Genomic DNA, 16,153 nt, shown 5'->3' on the forward strand with positions numbered 1-16,153 from the left:
TATCTGTTTCTCCTCGGCTTCGCACTTTCCACTTCTCCCCCCTTCCATGCACTTTTTCCCTCCCCCTCTCCCATGCACTTGCACGTTCTCAATGTCACTGGGCCTAGTAAGATCGCTGTTTTGTTCTCTCCTGTTCCCCTCCCTTGCCTTGTCACGCTCTGAAACACTTGTGTACGAGCACGATAGAAATGAAATATCAAAAACGTATTTTGTGTTCAATCACTGGTACGTATAGACAGTCAATTGAGACTTGTCATAATGGGAAAGGTTACACCACTGATGCACATGTGCAAGACACTACCGAAATATAAGCCCAAGATTAAACAGTACAGTGCAGAATGGGTAAAGGGAACAGCAGACAAAATGTTCATGCCCTGGCCACAAGGGGGATCACTAGCAAAGGCAGTATTGCAACACATGACCACATACTTGCATGCAGCATAAACGGGAAAGAAATTAGAGAAGAGGTTAGCTATTTTAGAGCTTTGGAAGATGTACAAGGAGGAGCGAGAGGATCCACCCCCTGAGGAATGGATGCTTAACCAGAGAAGGGAGGAAGATGTTGAGACTTCTGCTCCCCTTAATCTGCTGAAAGTAACTGGCGATAGTACAGAAGATGCAGGACTGTATCCGGTAAAGGAAATAAAAGCAGCAACAGGGTATAGCAACCCGATACATGAACCACCCACGTGTGGTAGTGGTGAAAGTCAAGAAGAGACTACAAGAAAGGAAGAGGTCTTGCAGGACAAGGAAAAAAAACGAATGACTGAACGTATCTTTAGATATAGAACGAGAGATTAAAAGATGGAAAGGAGAAAAGGAGAAAGCCGACAAGATTACGCTTGTACAGAACAAATGGATGGGTGGACAGATATTATTAACGCTTGATGGGAAAAGCCTTTAGGAGGTTAGCCAAAGCGAAGACCAAGATGAGCAAGATAAAAAAGACAGGGAATGAGAAAGAAGATTAAAGGAAGATGAGAACAAGAAAAAATATATACAAAGACGAGAGCAGATATATCAAGAGGAGCAGCTAAGAAAGGAAGAAAGGGCTGGGGAACAAAGAAAGCATGACAATAGGCAGAGAGCACTCAAAGAACAAGACAGGTTAGAAACAAAGAGCAAAGAAGAACAGAAATTATGAGATAAAAGAATGCAAAGACGAAGAGATGAAAAGGAAGTACGTAGAGCAAATGAAAGAAGGGAAGAGAAAAGAAAAGAGGAGGAAAGGGTTAGATGGGAAGCAAAGAAACAAAGGGAATTAGATGAAGAAATGGACCAAGGAGACAGAGAGCATGCAACATTGTTCACATTCAGAAAGAGCTGATAGAACCAAGTCCAGTAATATCATGGAGTCATATACAGAAGTTCCCCCCGTCACAGGGAGCAATGACAGAACCACTTGGAATACATTTAGAAGAGTTTCGCCCACCACAAGAGGCAAAGCCAGGTCCATCTAGGGTAAACCTAGATGAGAATTGTGGGATAGGAAGTATCGGAGATAGGATCGATAAAGCAAGCGATGAGGGAGAAAGGTGAATGGGGAAATAGAGGAAAATAAGATTGATCTATAAATGACAGATCGCGAGACAAAGAAGGAAGCCAGTTTAGTCTCAAGCATAGAGCCTTGTTGTTAAACAAAGATGATAGGGATGAGAGCCACACTAGTTAGGGACTAGATATGTCAGACGAAGACAGGGAAACCATCTGTGGAGAGGAGGGAGAGAACGCATGTATGTGTACCTGAAGGATACAAGCTGTCAGACAGGGAATTAAGATGGTCTGATCTGGAACAGCCTAAGGATAGGACGCCAGATCCTATAGCATATCCCGAATGCCCTAAAGTACGATCACATAGTGGAAAAGGAGAATCGCCACCATATGTGAGCAGGGTAAGGTCATTGCCAGGCAGAAGGCGATGTGGAACCATTGTCCCTACTAATGATAGGCAGACAATGGGAGCCAAGGGTGGAATTGGGTTTATGCAGTTCCCTCTATTGGAGAAAGGAGGGGCCAGACCGCAGTATATCCCTTGGCCCCAGATGGGCAAGGACAATTTAAGATGTAAACTTCCCATCTTAACAGCGGGTGCGGGAAAATGGATTTATAAACTAGAAAAAATGACAGGAGGAAATAATCCTACCACAGGGGACATTAGGGGTTGCCTAGCAGCCATTACTGGGGGTATCCAGTCATTTTTTCGAAGCCCAAAGTTTCAAATGGAAATCTTGAGAATACATCTTTTCGAAAAGATATTCTTCCGAAATAAATTTGAATATGTTATCTAAATGAAGATAAGTATTAGTGCAGGGCTGGACCAGGGTTGGGGTTGGGACTTGGGTTAGTTTAAGGGTTACATTGGGGGGGTTAAATTAGGGTTATGGTTGGGGTAGGATTAGGGTTTGGGGTTTGGGTTGGGGCTAGGGTTAGTTTGAGTGTTAAAATAGGGTTGGGGGTTGGGGTTGGGGCTTGGGTTAGCTTAGGGGTTAAATTTGGGTTAGGGTTGGTGCTAGGGTTAGGGCTTAGGGTTCGGGCTACAGTTAGTTTAAGTGTTAAAATAGGGTCAGGGTTGGGGTTTGGGTTAGTTTAAGGGTTACATTGGGGTTAGGGTTGGGGTCAGGGCTAGGGTTTAGGGTTCGGGCTTTGGTTAGGGTTGGGGGTGGGAGGGGTGGTGTGGGGGTTGGGGGGCAACCCCCTCCCCCCAATATACACAAAAACTCTAAAACGTAACAAGGCGCTGGCCAGTGCTGCAATTTCAGCACTGGACAGCTCCATGCAATGTTTTAAAGTTACAGAAAAAGCATTGTAACATGTAAAAGTGCATTTCTGTTGAAATCAGTCCATGTGTATTGTCGACGGATTGGTTTTGATAGAAATGTACCTTTGCATGTTAAAAATAGCTTGTCAAAGCTTTTGTTTTTGAAACTTTTGTTTCGAGGCTTTAGTGATTCGAAACTTTTGTTTCGAAACAATCACTTTAAACCTTCTTGGGGAAAGGGCTGATGACATTTGGAAACGAGCAGGCTACTCAAGTGTTACGGCGCAGAATACTGCTCATGATGGAGCGCCATTTAAAAATTGTAGGGCAGACGTGCGAAGAGCTCTTAGCGTACAGTATATTGACATGTCGGATATTGGTGCAATTATGGCACGTAAGATGGAAGAAGGCAAAGATCTGCTTGCTTACATTCAAAGTATTCAGGAATGCTGGACTTTGGAAACTTGCGAGCCTTGGGGGAAATCAGTGGCAGTATTATACAACATTTTATGTCAGGGGCTGCCAGAGCAAGTACATAGCCAGCTGAAGAAATTAGTGGGAATGGAGGCAAGGCCTTGGGCGGAGATGCATTTGACCTTAGCGCTCCACTGTCGACTATTACAAGAGAAAAACAAGAAGACGGAAGAGGTTAGCAAGTTAGAGGAAGCTAAGGTAGTGCAGAAGAAACTGTCAAATATGCCATAGAAGGTGCAGTATTGACAAGTGGAGAAGGGTTGGGAATGCAACAAGCAGCAGGTTCATCACAGGCAAATAATCAATGCCAGATGGACCAAGGAGGAAGTGGGTTCATGCGAGAGTCTGTGGAATGGGCTTCAGAGGGAGAGGTAACTTTCAAAATAATCAGAGTGGCTCTCAGAACATGCAGAATGATAACCAGAATACACAAGGAGGGCAAATTAGAAGACCAACTCCTATATGTTGGACATTTGGCATGGCAGGGCACGTAGTGCGTATGTGTGGAAACCAAGGGTACGTATAAAATTGGCAATTCTCAAGAGTGGGGACAGCTTATCCTCCTGCCTATAGCCCACAGGCTAGGAATGGGTTTGCCCAAGGGTGTGGCCATGCAGGGAGAGGTAGCACCCCAGGCAACTGGAGACTGGCGATGGAGTGGTCGATGAATCAACCAGAGGGGGCAGTGTAACGGAGGAGCCAAAAGCCTCTACCAGAAGTCCCAACCCTAAATTGCCTAAATGTGGGGAACCGGATATAGTGACAAGCAAGACACCTGTAATGATGCCTATAACACGATCAGCCTTTGAAGCAAAGTACCCATTGAGAAGATCATTATTTATGTACCCACGAAGAACTGACAGCCATTTGGGAAAGATCACTGAAGAGCACGTATACATGGATGAAAGAAGAGATTTGTGACGTCACATGAAGAAATTGACAAACCTCAGAAGAGATGACAAGAGAAGAAGATGAATAGACTGTATAGAATCTGATGACGAAGTAAGAATCGAGTAAACGTCCCAACCCTAAATTGCCTATATGTGGGGAACCGGAAATAGGGCCTGATCACGACTTTGGCGGTAACCCTTAAATCCGGCAGTAGCCCTATTACCGCTGGATTTAAGGGTCTGCCAAATCAGGACTTCGGCAGATTTCGCCCCCCCAGCTCTAAGCTGGGGGAAATCCACTGAGAATTCGTGCTATTACCACCGGCGGGAAATCCGCTGGCGGTAAGAGCACGAATTTTCCCCATTGAGCCCAATGGGGAGTGGGGCATTCCCGAATGGGCTCAATGGGGAATGGGGAATTACATTACCACTGAACTTGTGATTTGGCGCTATTAGCACCGGGGAGTTCGGCGGTAGGGATAATACCGCCGGTGTTGCTGCCAAAGTCGTGATCAGGCCCAAAGTGACAAGCAAGACACCTGTAATGATGCCTGTAACACGAGCAGCCCTTGAAGCAAAGTACCCATTGAGAAGACCATTATTTATGTACCCATGAAGAATTGACAGCCATTTGGGAAAGATCCCTGATGAGCACGTAAACATGGATGAAAGAGATTGGTGACATCACATGAAGAAATTGACAAACCTCAGAAGAGATGACAAGAGAAAAAGATGAATGGACTGTATAGAATCTGATGACGAAGTACGAATCGAGTAAACGTTCATGTGCAAAATGAAGATCAAACATATGAAAAGCAGAAGAAAATGACAATCATTTTATAATTGTACAGATGCAGTAACACAAGTAGACAAAGTAATCATAAGGCTGGCTATACGCAGTGAATAGATTGCAGCGATGCACCAAGTTATATATTCATAGGAATCTGGAAGTTCTACATCGTATTTCAGCAAACTGGCCCCCGAGAATAGAAGGGCTGAAAAAGTGAGACGCAGCAAGACAAACTCAGCTGAGAATAGAAGGTGCATCAAGAGTCCTGCTTGGCCAAGTTTCAAGGAGTGAAGCAGCCAAGAAACTAGTCAATTATAATGGAATGCTACAATGTACGAGAAGGAGAGAAGCCAACCTTGTGCTAAGGTGCGGCATAAGGACATTGGGTGCCAAGTTCTATTAATTTAATATTATTAAATACGGCAAGGAAGCTCAAACGTCTCCAGTCACATGGTCAGATGAAAATAGACTCTTGGACAGGCTACAACAAGATCAGAAGATAAAGTCATACCAACACTCCCTTTTATTCCCAGAAGCAGTGCTATTTTACAAGGCCGAGAACAAAGACTATTCTCATGGCAGACAGCTTGAGTGATGATGGATAAAGGGCTAATTGGGTGGGGAGGCATGGTTAAGCCCGACCCGCTGGCACCTGGGGTACCAGCATGCATGCTGCTAACGAGTGGAATATTCCAGAAGGGCACATGTGTGTCAACCAATTATAAAGGGCCACGTACCAAAGGGCCCTTTAGATCAGAGACCCAATAAGACATAGTGGGCGTCATTACAACACAAGTGGTAGCTGTGTTGGAAAATACTGATACTGCTCCCTTTGATAATGTCCATTTGTAATAAACCTATCTACATACCTTGGTCCTGTTTAATAGCCATATATCATTGTACCAGGGTTAAATCTACCCTGTTTCCCCAATTCCTGGTAAGGTCCAATATGCAGCTGACTTTAGGAGTTATGAGATCCTACGACATCGTACCGAAACACCCACCCTTGGCGAATTGCCAAGGTACCTGGGACTAATGTAAGTATCCCTCTGTCTGGGGTCTGTGGATCGAAATACAGTTGCCTGGGGTGCTACCGCTCCCTGCATGGCCACACCCTTCTGGATATGCGATGTGTTATTATTTGTCTGAGCTGTCTCTAATGGCATTTTTCCTGATCTAATTTCGAACATTGCAGGGGCAGACTCTTTTTTTTAACTTCTGTTTTGATTCCTTACTTTTATTCTCATTGTGTCACATTACTTCAAAAAATGTTGTCGATTGATCTGGAATCCACTGCAAGCTCGTATCCCTAGTAAATTCATGAGTCCGCTATGAGACCACCTCCCTCTGCAGACCATAAAAGAAAGTGGTGTTGAATTCTAGTGACTGTATATCACAGCTGACATCAAATCTTGAGAACACTCTTTTTAGATTTTGCAAAAATTGTTTCGGGGATTCATCTGGCTGTGCTGTCAAAGTATACACAGCCCTTTTCGCGTCTTGAATAGACTTGAATGGAGAGAACTGTTTTCCGATCCCTCTCAAAATCACCCCTTGGTAAATTATCTTGTTCATTAAGACTCTGTATGAAACTACCATAACTTGCACCCATTGTCAGGTGGAAGAATCTAATATACAGAGTTTTTGGAATATTCAGAGTATGATACAATTCGAGGACATTTTCCAAATGCTTTTTGGATTCTTTTCTAAAAGTTTTAATTAGGATTTTAAGATTCTTCTTGATTTTAAGTGGATTAACGTGTGCTTTATTCTGACTCATCTCTCCCTGCTCTGCAGAAGCAGGCCCAGTCTGCAGCACTGGAGCACAGCCAGCCCTTGGTAAGTGTGCATCAGCTGGCAGAGTTCCCACTCTGTGTCTTGCAATAGTCTCATTGAGAGTATTGCCCTGCTGTCCACAGGGCCCTGTGAACAGCTAAGGACTTCTGAAATCCGAATTTTGCCATTTCCACTCTCTAAGCTGGGACTGCAAAGCTTGAATCTCTTTATAAAATGCAGAGCCTTTGCCTCTCAATTCAACTAACAATTCCTTAATTTCTGCGTCTTGCAGTTTGTAATAAATGATTGCTTTCATTCTTCTATCATCTTCATACATTAACCTAAACACCTCATTTCCTAAGGACTGTATGTCCCTAGAAGATTGGCCATTTTGTTTGCGTAGCGCACCTCTGACAAAGCAAGATCTCTGTCTGCTCGGATACTTTCTGAAAATGTTTTTGAATGGGCAATTTCCTCCACACTGTCCCCCAATTGCTTCTCCTTCAACGTCCATATATAAGCATCACATTTGGGCTGGAATTGTGCACCAAGCTCTCCCCTCTCTGGGGTTTCTTATAACTGAAATACCTTCTCATGCATGGATGTTAACTCACTTTGCAATTCTGTAATGAGCTCACCGTCTTTCCTTCTCAAATCGATTAATTTGTGTAGGAAAAACCATGTCTTGGCTTCAAGACGGGCCAAACAATCTTATTGAGCCTTTCGGTCATCGGACTGAAACAGTCTAAGTAAGCATGAATGTAGTACTGTCTCCTCTGCAAGCAGCTGCTCAGAGCATTCCTTATCAATTTTGAACAACAACCTTTTTCGCCAACTCAAAATAGTTTCTAATGTCCAGGATGCTAGAGGATAGAACTTGGTCTGAGCCTAATTACAGGGTCTGTTACTTTAACCTCCAGCATGTCTGCAGTGTGCCAATGTTAGTTAACGCACAGTGCCACCGGTGTGCCAATATTATTTAATGCACAGTACCACTAAGACAATTCACAAATACAATTCACTTACTGTGCCCAGTAAAGCAAAGCATGACATCTATAAGGTGCCATGCCTAACAAAAGCACCTAGGAAAGATCCCCAGCATCTGCACCAAAATGTATGAAATATTTATTGCCACCTCTCTGTTACAACACTTTTATTACGGATGTCTTGGCTAGACACCAGAAAGGCAGGTATTGAACCAGGCAATAGAAAGATACCGTCACACCTCTTTTCAAAAATCCAAAATAAAGTTCAGAAGCAATGATGACCATGACACTCTTTTGCAATGTTTTGTTTGTGGGCGGCCCAAATGAAACATATTCCTTATAAATACTGCTGCTTCTCCTACTTCACAAATATCAATTTATACAATGGAAAAGTAATCCCCCAGTTAGTACATGGCTTGGAGTTATGGTTCATGTCTAGCTGGCCATTCTGGAGAAACTTGAAGGCCTTCTGTGACTATTGATTTTAGATCTCCCAAACTCTGACCTTGTTTCTGCAAATTGCTTCGAACTAGGTTTGTAAGAAACATTTATTGCCACCTCTCTGTTGCTACATGTTATTACATGCTTCTTGGCTAGACACCGGAAAGGCTGCTACTGAACCAGGCAATAGTAAGATACTCTAACACCCCTTTTCATAAACCAAAGTAAAGTTCTGAAGCAATGAGGGCCATGACACTCTTTTGCATTTTTTGTTGTTGTTAAATTACGTTTAATCAAAAACAGCCAACACGTAAGAAATACGTATCACACATGGGCACACACGCAGAATAACATTTCTCATTTAGCACAAAAAAACCATGTAAACTCAGCCTTCATGATTCATCGTTACGCTTGTTTTCACATTTTATTGGCATGCTTTTAAACTCCATTCACAACCCTCTACCCCAGAACAGTGATTTCTGTTTCCCTTGAGCGAACCTAGTACTGAGTAGAAAACTTTGCAGAATGACACACATTCCTTATATGCAATCTTGGAAATATAACTGGCAAATGTGAGCACTCCTGCATGACAAAGTACAACTCCCCCCTTTCTCAACAATTTATAATTTACAAACAGGCACTCAGTTGTCCTTCAGTTCCCCTTTTGTACTCAGTTTGACACTTCATTAATTAGACTATTGGAAGTACCCTAATTAATTATCCTTTTTTACCTATACTCACCAAGAACTTAGTTTCTGAAGCCTCTGCCTGCACTGGCAAATGCCCTCCCTTCACAGCTGCTGTCTCTTGCTCCAAGACATAGCTTCAGCTCCAGAGTCAAAGCGGCCAAGCACACTCAGCCCAGCACCCGGCCCCTGCCTATGCAACTCCGGTCTCCAAACCGACAGCCTGCACTGTAACACCTCAGCCAGCCAGCCAGCAACCAACCCCAATCATACGTCGTTAATTCTTTTCTCTCTCTCACCTTCTCTCTCTGTTCTCCTTTTTTTCATTTGTCTCCCCCTCTTTTCTCCTCCACTCATCTTTTAACCATTCACCTCCCTCCTTCTTATATCTCCATATGGATGCCTTACTGTTTCCCCTTCTATTCCCAGATTTACTTGTGATGTCACTAGTGAGTCAACACCCCCACTAACTTTCCAGTCTTTTCTAGTCCTTTCTCCATTGACCCCACAGAGAAACACGCAAACCGAGCCCAGATGAATGTGAAACAAAATATCCTTTCCTTCCTGCTCCCTTCACCAGCACAACAATTAAAGTGTTCATTCCAGAGCTCATTCTGCTGTCCCACTGAACTCGGATTCCAGCATCCTCAAGACGCACCACTGTTCAGCTTTTCAATTTTGTATTTATTTTCTTTTTTGTTTTTTTTATATGTTTATTTTGAACAAGGCAGGAAATAAATACAGTTGTACATTACTGTGGCCTTTCAGGCCCCTCTGAACACATTAAAACCCATTATCCCTGTCCCTCTCCCTCCCGCACGTCCACCCCAGTCATAATCCTGGAGGCTGGCATTTCCTTCCCCATCCCCATATATATCGCATCCTCTCTCGGAGGTGTCACTGTTATCCAGAAACCGCTTAGCTTGCTGGGGCTTATATGTGAGGGCCAGGAATTTCAGATCATAGGCAAGAAAAGGGCTCCACATATTCTGAAAACGATGGAGAGTCCCTGCCTTTGCCGCTATCACCTTCTCTGCGATGAGGATATCCCACATTTTGATCCACCATAGGGGCAGAAGAGGTCCCTCCCTGGTTTTCCTCGAGTGGGCAATTGTTATTCTACCTGCTAGAAGACATTGGGACAGAAGCTTGGCTTTGGGCCCTGATCTCGGGTATATCCCTGGGATTGGGATGCCCAGCAGGATGGGTTCAGGCTCTAGGGGGAGCGTTGTTTGGGTAATGTCCTCAATAGTATTCAGGCATTGTTTCCAGAACTGTCGGGCCTGTGGGCATGTCCACCACATATGAAGGAAGGACCCTGGATGTCCACAATGTCTCCAGCACGTCGGGTCTAGAGAGCTGTTCATATGGTGGAGCCTCAGGGGGGAATAGTACCAGCGCAGTAGTATTTTATATGCGCATTCTCTATTGGTAACGCAAACTGAGGAAGAGTGTGCCTGGGACCAAATGTCTGTCCAGGTCTGGTCTTCTATAGGATGGCCCAGGTCCGCCTCCCACTGTGCCATGGCGCGAGTTTTGGATGTGAGGAAGTCCCCCTGAAAGCGTTTATATAGGGCCGAAATCTTACCTCGGGCCGGAAGGTCCATGAGGGTTAGTTCCAGCGCTGTAGGTGGGCGGATTGCTGCAAGGCGAGTCTGCGGGTGGGAGCACCAGTGGCGGAGTTGTATATAGGAAAACCTATCGGTGAAAGGTCTCTTTGCATTGTATGAACGTGCGCGGTTCCCCTCCATCATAGAGTTGCCCCAGTGATTCCAGACCCCCCGCAATCCAGTTCTTAAAGTTCCGTGGGTTCATACCCGGCGTAAAGGTTGGTTTGAGGAAAATTGGTGATGAGGGGCTCAGGCCTCTGGGGACCCCTTTTTTCTTTAGCGCTTTATCCCAGGTGCCCACGGTGTGTCTGGTAGCCAGCAGTAGCTTCTCTGTCTGTCGCATAGAAGGCGGTATGTGCGGGAGCAAGCGCAGAGGGAGGGCCAGGCGAGACTGTTCGAGTTCCACCCATCTAGGGCGGTTAGAGGATATTCGCCATGCTTGGGTGATTGCCAGTTGTGCTGCCATCAGATAGCCTTGTAAGTCGGGCACCCGTAGACTGCCCAGCCTGGTGTTTCCCAACATTGTTCTCAGAGGGATTCTGGGCTTTTTCCCCCGCCATATGAAACGCAGCATATTCCTTTGGAGTTCCTGGAGAGCCGGAGGGGGGATGGGCACCGGGAGTGAGGCGCAAGCATATAGAAATCTGGGGAGAAGATTCATCTTACAGGCTGTGATCCGGCCCATTAGTGAGATTTCTTGCAGTTTCCATCGTTTCAGGTCATATTCCAGTTCCTTGAAGAGAGGGGGGAAGTTTATGCAGTAGGTCTCCCTCGGGTTTGCCAGAATTTGGACCACCAAATAGGGGATTGCTGTAGTTTTCCATTGGATGGGACAGAGCGGGGCCAGGGTCGCCCTCTCTGATGGAGACAGGCCTATTGCGAGGGCTGCAGATTTGCCAAAGTTAATGGAGAAGCCGGTGACTCTCCCATAGTCCTCTATCACGGCCAGAGCATGTTTGAGAGAAAGTGTGGGCTGTGAGATGGTAAATAGGACGTCATCTGCATATAGGGCCACCTTGTGCAGGGAGGGTCCAGCCCGGAGTCCCCTAATAGAGTCATTCAGTCTAATTATTTGGGCGAAGGGTTCCATGACCAGGGCAAACAAGAGTGGGGAGAGTGGGCATCCCTGCCTGGTTCCACTGGTTAGAGGGATGGGGGGGGGAGAGGTTGCCATTAATTCTCAGAAGGGTCTTCGGGGATCTGTAGTTTGCCATGATCATGTTGTGGAACTCCAATCCGAAGCCAAAGGCCTCTAGGGTGAGGTTCATAAAGGTCCAGTCTACCTTGTCGAAAGCCTTAGTGGCGTCGAGGGCTAGCAGTGCCAAGTTCTGAGAGTTTCGAGTAGCCAGGTCCACCAGATCCAGGGTTCTGCGAATGTTGTCGCTTGTAGCTCTGTTCCTAATACATCCAGTCTGTCTGGGTGGATTATGTTAGGCAGGACGCGGGAAAGGCGCGTTGCTAGGACCTTCGAATAGATGTTGGCATCAATGTTCAACAATGCAATGGGTCTGTAAGAGGCCGGATTCGCCGGGTCCCCTCCGGGTTTAGGCAGCAGGACTGTGATGGATTCCTGCATGGAGGGGGTTATAGTGCCTGTGTCTCAAAAAGAGTTAAAGAGCTGCACCAAGGGTAGCAACAGTTGATGCCGAAAGAGTTTATACAATCTGGTGGTGAATCCGTCTGGGCCGGGAGCTCTAGGCTTGAGGGATTTTATAGCCTCTTCGACCTCTTCTGCTGAGATTGGTGCATCTAGGGTATCACAGGCTGTGGGCTTCAGTTGTGAGAGGGTGGCTTTCTGTAGATACTCTGTCTGCTCCTGCTGATTGCGTGGCTGTGCCGACATTACTTGCATGAGATGTATGTTCAGTCGCTAGTCAAAGTTTCTCCGGTTCAGAATATTGGATTGTGCCCTGGGGGTCGCGCAGTCCGACAATGGTGTTGTTCTTCTTGATTTTGGCGAGTTTTGCTACCATTAGTTTGTTGGCTTTATTATTTATAACATAATAGAATTGCTTGGTTTTTGCTAGTAGGTGTGCCATGTGTTCGGCATAGTGTGCCTCAATCTTCATCCGCGCCGTGCGCAACGCTCGTTGTATTTTGGGAGACCACCCTTTCTCTTTATGCCTCGCCTCTACTTCTCGGAGGTCTTCTTCAAGAGCCACACGAGTTTGCCTTCGGTTTCTGTGGTATGCCACCCGTGAGCTATTAGTTCCCCCCGGATGACCGCCTTCATGGCGTCCGAGGTATTGGCCGGAGAGGTATCTTCATTGGGGTTTTCCTGGAAGAAGTTCGAGATTGAAGTTGTTATAGCATCTCTAATCGACATGTCATTCAATATAGGGTCATACAATGACCATTTGCGGCGAGCAGTAGGGGTTGGGACATAGGTGCGGATCACCAGGGTCACAGGGGCATGATCCGACAGTATTCTTGATCCAATGGACACTTCATTTGTGAAGGCGAGTATCTGTGGCGATGTCAACAAGAGGTCAATCCTGGAAAAGGTTCTGTGGACATAGGAGTAGAAGGTAAAGTCCGTTTCTGAGGGGTGCAGCACCCGCCAAGAGTCGACCACTTCCAGGGTCCTGAATAATCGGAGCCACGGTGGTGTCTCCAGAGGAAGCCAGGTGTGACCTATCCCTCGAGGGGTCCGGGACTCCATTGAAGTCTCCTCCCATCATGATCTGGCCCTCCGCAAAGGGGATCAGGGAGGCGGAGAGAGTCCCATAGAATGCGACTTGTCCCGTATTCCGGGCGTAGACCGAAATGAAGGTGTACAGCTGGTTCAGAAGGAGGCATTTCACTTCCGCAAATCTGCATTCCGGGCAAAGTTTAGTTTCCAGAACCTGGGGGTTTAGTCCCTTTTTAAAGAGAACTTCTGTGCCTCCTTTCTTGCTGCCCCCTGAAGAAATAAATTGTTTAGGGAATTGAAGGGTGCGCAGTCGCCAGAAGTCTTTTGGTAAAAGATGGGTCTCCTGAAGCAGGGCCACTGCGGCTTCCTCGTCCTGGAGCTTCTGTAGGATGGATTTGTGTTTGGGGGGGAATTCAGCCCCTTGACGTTGAGGGAGATGACTTTTAAGGTGTTATGGCCTTGAGCAGGAGGGGGGGAGGCCTCGGGCGGGCTCAGGTGCAAGGAGTAGGTTGGATTAAGGTCAGCCATTGTGTACGAGGAGAAGAATATTTGTTAACCTGCTCTTGGGATTTTAGTCCCTGCCTCCAACGGGGAGGTTGGGTATTAACTGGTGGGGGGGCTGGCATTGTGAGGCCAGCGTCACCTCAGGCCAACCGGGCCAAATAACAAAAGACAGCCAACATGGCTGGAACTTTCAGCCAGACTATAGCTGGCATTCCAAGGATTTATAGGTATACCCTTCCTTGGAAATGGGCAGGAGCCGTGGGGGGAGAGGCCCGCTGCGGTGGGTGTCTTATGGTGGTTTTGCGAGGTTTGTAAAGGGCGGTAATTTCTTTCTTCTGTCCCTTGGGACCCTAGTCCATATGTTTAGTTTTTCTTTCGATGGGGTTGGCAGGTCCCCATTGGTGGTAGTTTCAGAGGTCCCTGGGGGAGTCGTCCCAGGTGAAGGTGGATGCATAATTTGTGTGGCGTCCTCTAGGTGGCTGATTCTTCGTAGAGTGCCATTATAGGTGAATTGTAAGAGCCACCTGTAGCGGATCCGTTGGTCTTGGAGAAAGAGGGCCAATGGTCAGAGGGCTCTCCTTTTTTGCAGAGTGAGGAGGGAGAGGTCCTGGTAGATTTGGAGTACGGATCCTTGGAAAGATAATTTGTCTCGGGTGCGGGAGATGGATGAGATGGCCTCTTTAGTGGCAAAAAAGTGCACCCTGGTGATGACGTCAGGGGGTGAGTCAGATTCCACTCCGCGGCGGGGAGCCTGTGAGTGCGGTCCAGTAACAGTTGGGTTTTATCCAGGTCCGGGAGGAGGCATTGAAAAATATCCCCAATGTATTCAGACAATTTTTGATCTGGAACCATGGCAGGGACACCCAGGATTCGTAGGTTGTTGCGCCGGGCTCGATTTTCAAGGTCTTCCTGCTTGAATTCCAGGATTTCACATCTATTTTGTAGGGCTGTAATGGAATGCTGGATCCCGTCTATGGCTCTGGCGTGGTCTTGTGCCTGGTCCTCAACTTCCCCCAGTCTTTGCTGCGCCTCAGTAACTCTTTGATCAGTGTGTTCAAGCTTCGTCGATAGCTCAGTCATACATGACCTAAACTCAGCTTTAACATACGCCATGAAGGCCAGTAGATCACTTCTGGTTGCGAGGTGTTCCTTGCCTTCTTGATCTATCTGTGACATAGGGGTAGGTGGGTCTTGTTTTTTCCCCTTATCCGCTGCCTGCAGCATTGTGACAATGACAGTGGTTTTTGCGAGTTTGGGTTGTTTAGACATGATGCCCCCTTTCCCGAACGGGGCAGCTGAGGATAGGGAATCGCTGAGTGGGCTGGGGCGCCCCAGGAGTAGTGGTCAATGTCCTCAAAGGCCAAGCCCACGGACCGCCAAGCGCATGCGGGTCGACGAAGGCCCCCAGGTCTTAAGAATAGAAAGGCGTATCACCTGCTGTGGGCAGAAGTGGGGATCCTCTCCCCCGGTGCAGCAACAGGACCAGGAGCGTCGCCAACAGGAGGGGGTGGGAAATCATTGAGTGGGCTGGGGCGTTGGATGTTGGGTATCCTTGCGGGCTTAATGGACCTGCGAAACCCGGGGAGGGTCGGAGTTGCGGCGTCTTTTTAGCTGAAGCAGAATGTTCTGCAGCGTTGTTGGAGTCGGAGATACAAGATTCGGGCCCCTTTATGGTTACGTTCTTCACTCCATGGGCGGCTCAGGCGGAAGTGGGGCCCACCCCATCCCATGTTGCACGAGCAGGCACTTGGACCCCAGTGGGAGAGGCAGCAGGCTGAAGGGTGTGCCGGGGTGCCCCAGGAGATGATGTGGGGGAAGACCGCTGGCCCCCCACTGGGCTGCAGGCAGGGCTCCTCTTGGTGTTGTCCCCTGATGTAGACAGACCTCAGGCTCCAAGCGGGGGGGGAGGTTGTGCTAGGGGCCAGGTGCCTACATTTTCCACAGGTGAATTGGGCCTTGTGGGACGTGTGGCGAGATGATGTGTCCTCTCAGAAGCAGGTATCCAGCCTGCGTGTCGCTGCCGATGCCCCAGGCTGGAGCGGGCCCCTGAGGGAGGCGGCTGGCTCCGTAACGCGGATGAGCGGGCCCGAGCACCCACCCCAGAAGACAGTGAGGGGAAGACTCCCCCACTTTGGCTGGGTCCCCCGGTGCCGTCCCAACGCACCGATGGGAGGAAGCCGTGTTTGAGGGCTTTGTTGTTGGGAGGCGCGCAGCGTGGCGGCGAGGTCTTACGAAGATGGGCCCATGGACCCGCACACCGCTGCTGCCACCTCAGATCGGGGCGGTGAAAGTCGGGCCACCGAGCGACCGAGACAAGAGCCGCCGAGTCTCCAGTGCAGGCCTCGCAGGTGGGTCCCAGGCGGTAGGAAGGGGGAGCAGGGAGGGAACCGGGCAACGCATCCCCAATGGGTGCCGCTGTAGCTGCAGGACGGCGGGCGCACGGCTCACTGTGGAGTGGGTGGGGGGCAGCGCCACCACGCACGCCGCCCAGAGGTCGAGGACCCTCCCCAGGCCCACCAGGCACGGTGCTCCGTGGAGCAGTCAGAGGGGCCGTGAGGACAACAGCCCCCAAGCGCCCCCACGCTGGCTCCGCTCCTCCTCCTCAC

This window comes from Ambystoma mexicanum, chromosome 2p (assembly GCF_040938575.1).
Source record: "Ambystoma mexicanum isolate Mex_15411 chromosome 2p, UKY_AmexF1_1, whole genome shotgun sequence".
NCBI classification, from domain to species: domain Eukaryota; kingdom Metazoa; phylum Chordata; class Amphibia; order Caudata; family Ambystomatidae; genus Ambystoma; species Ambystoma mexicanum.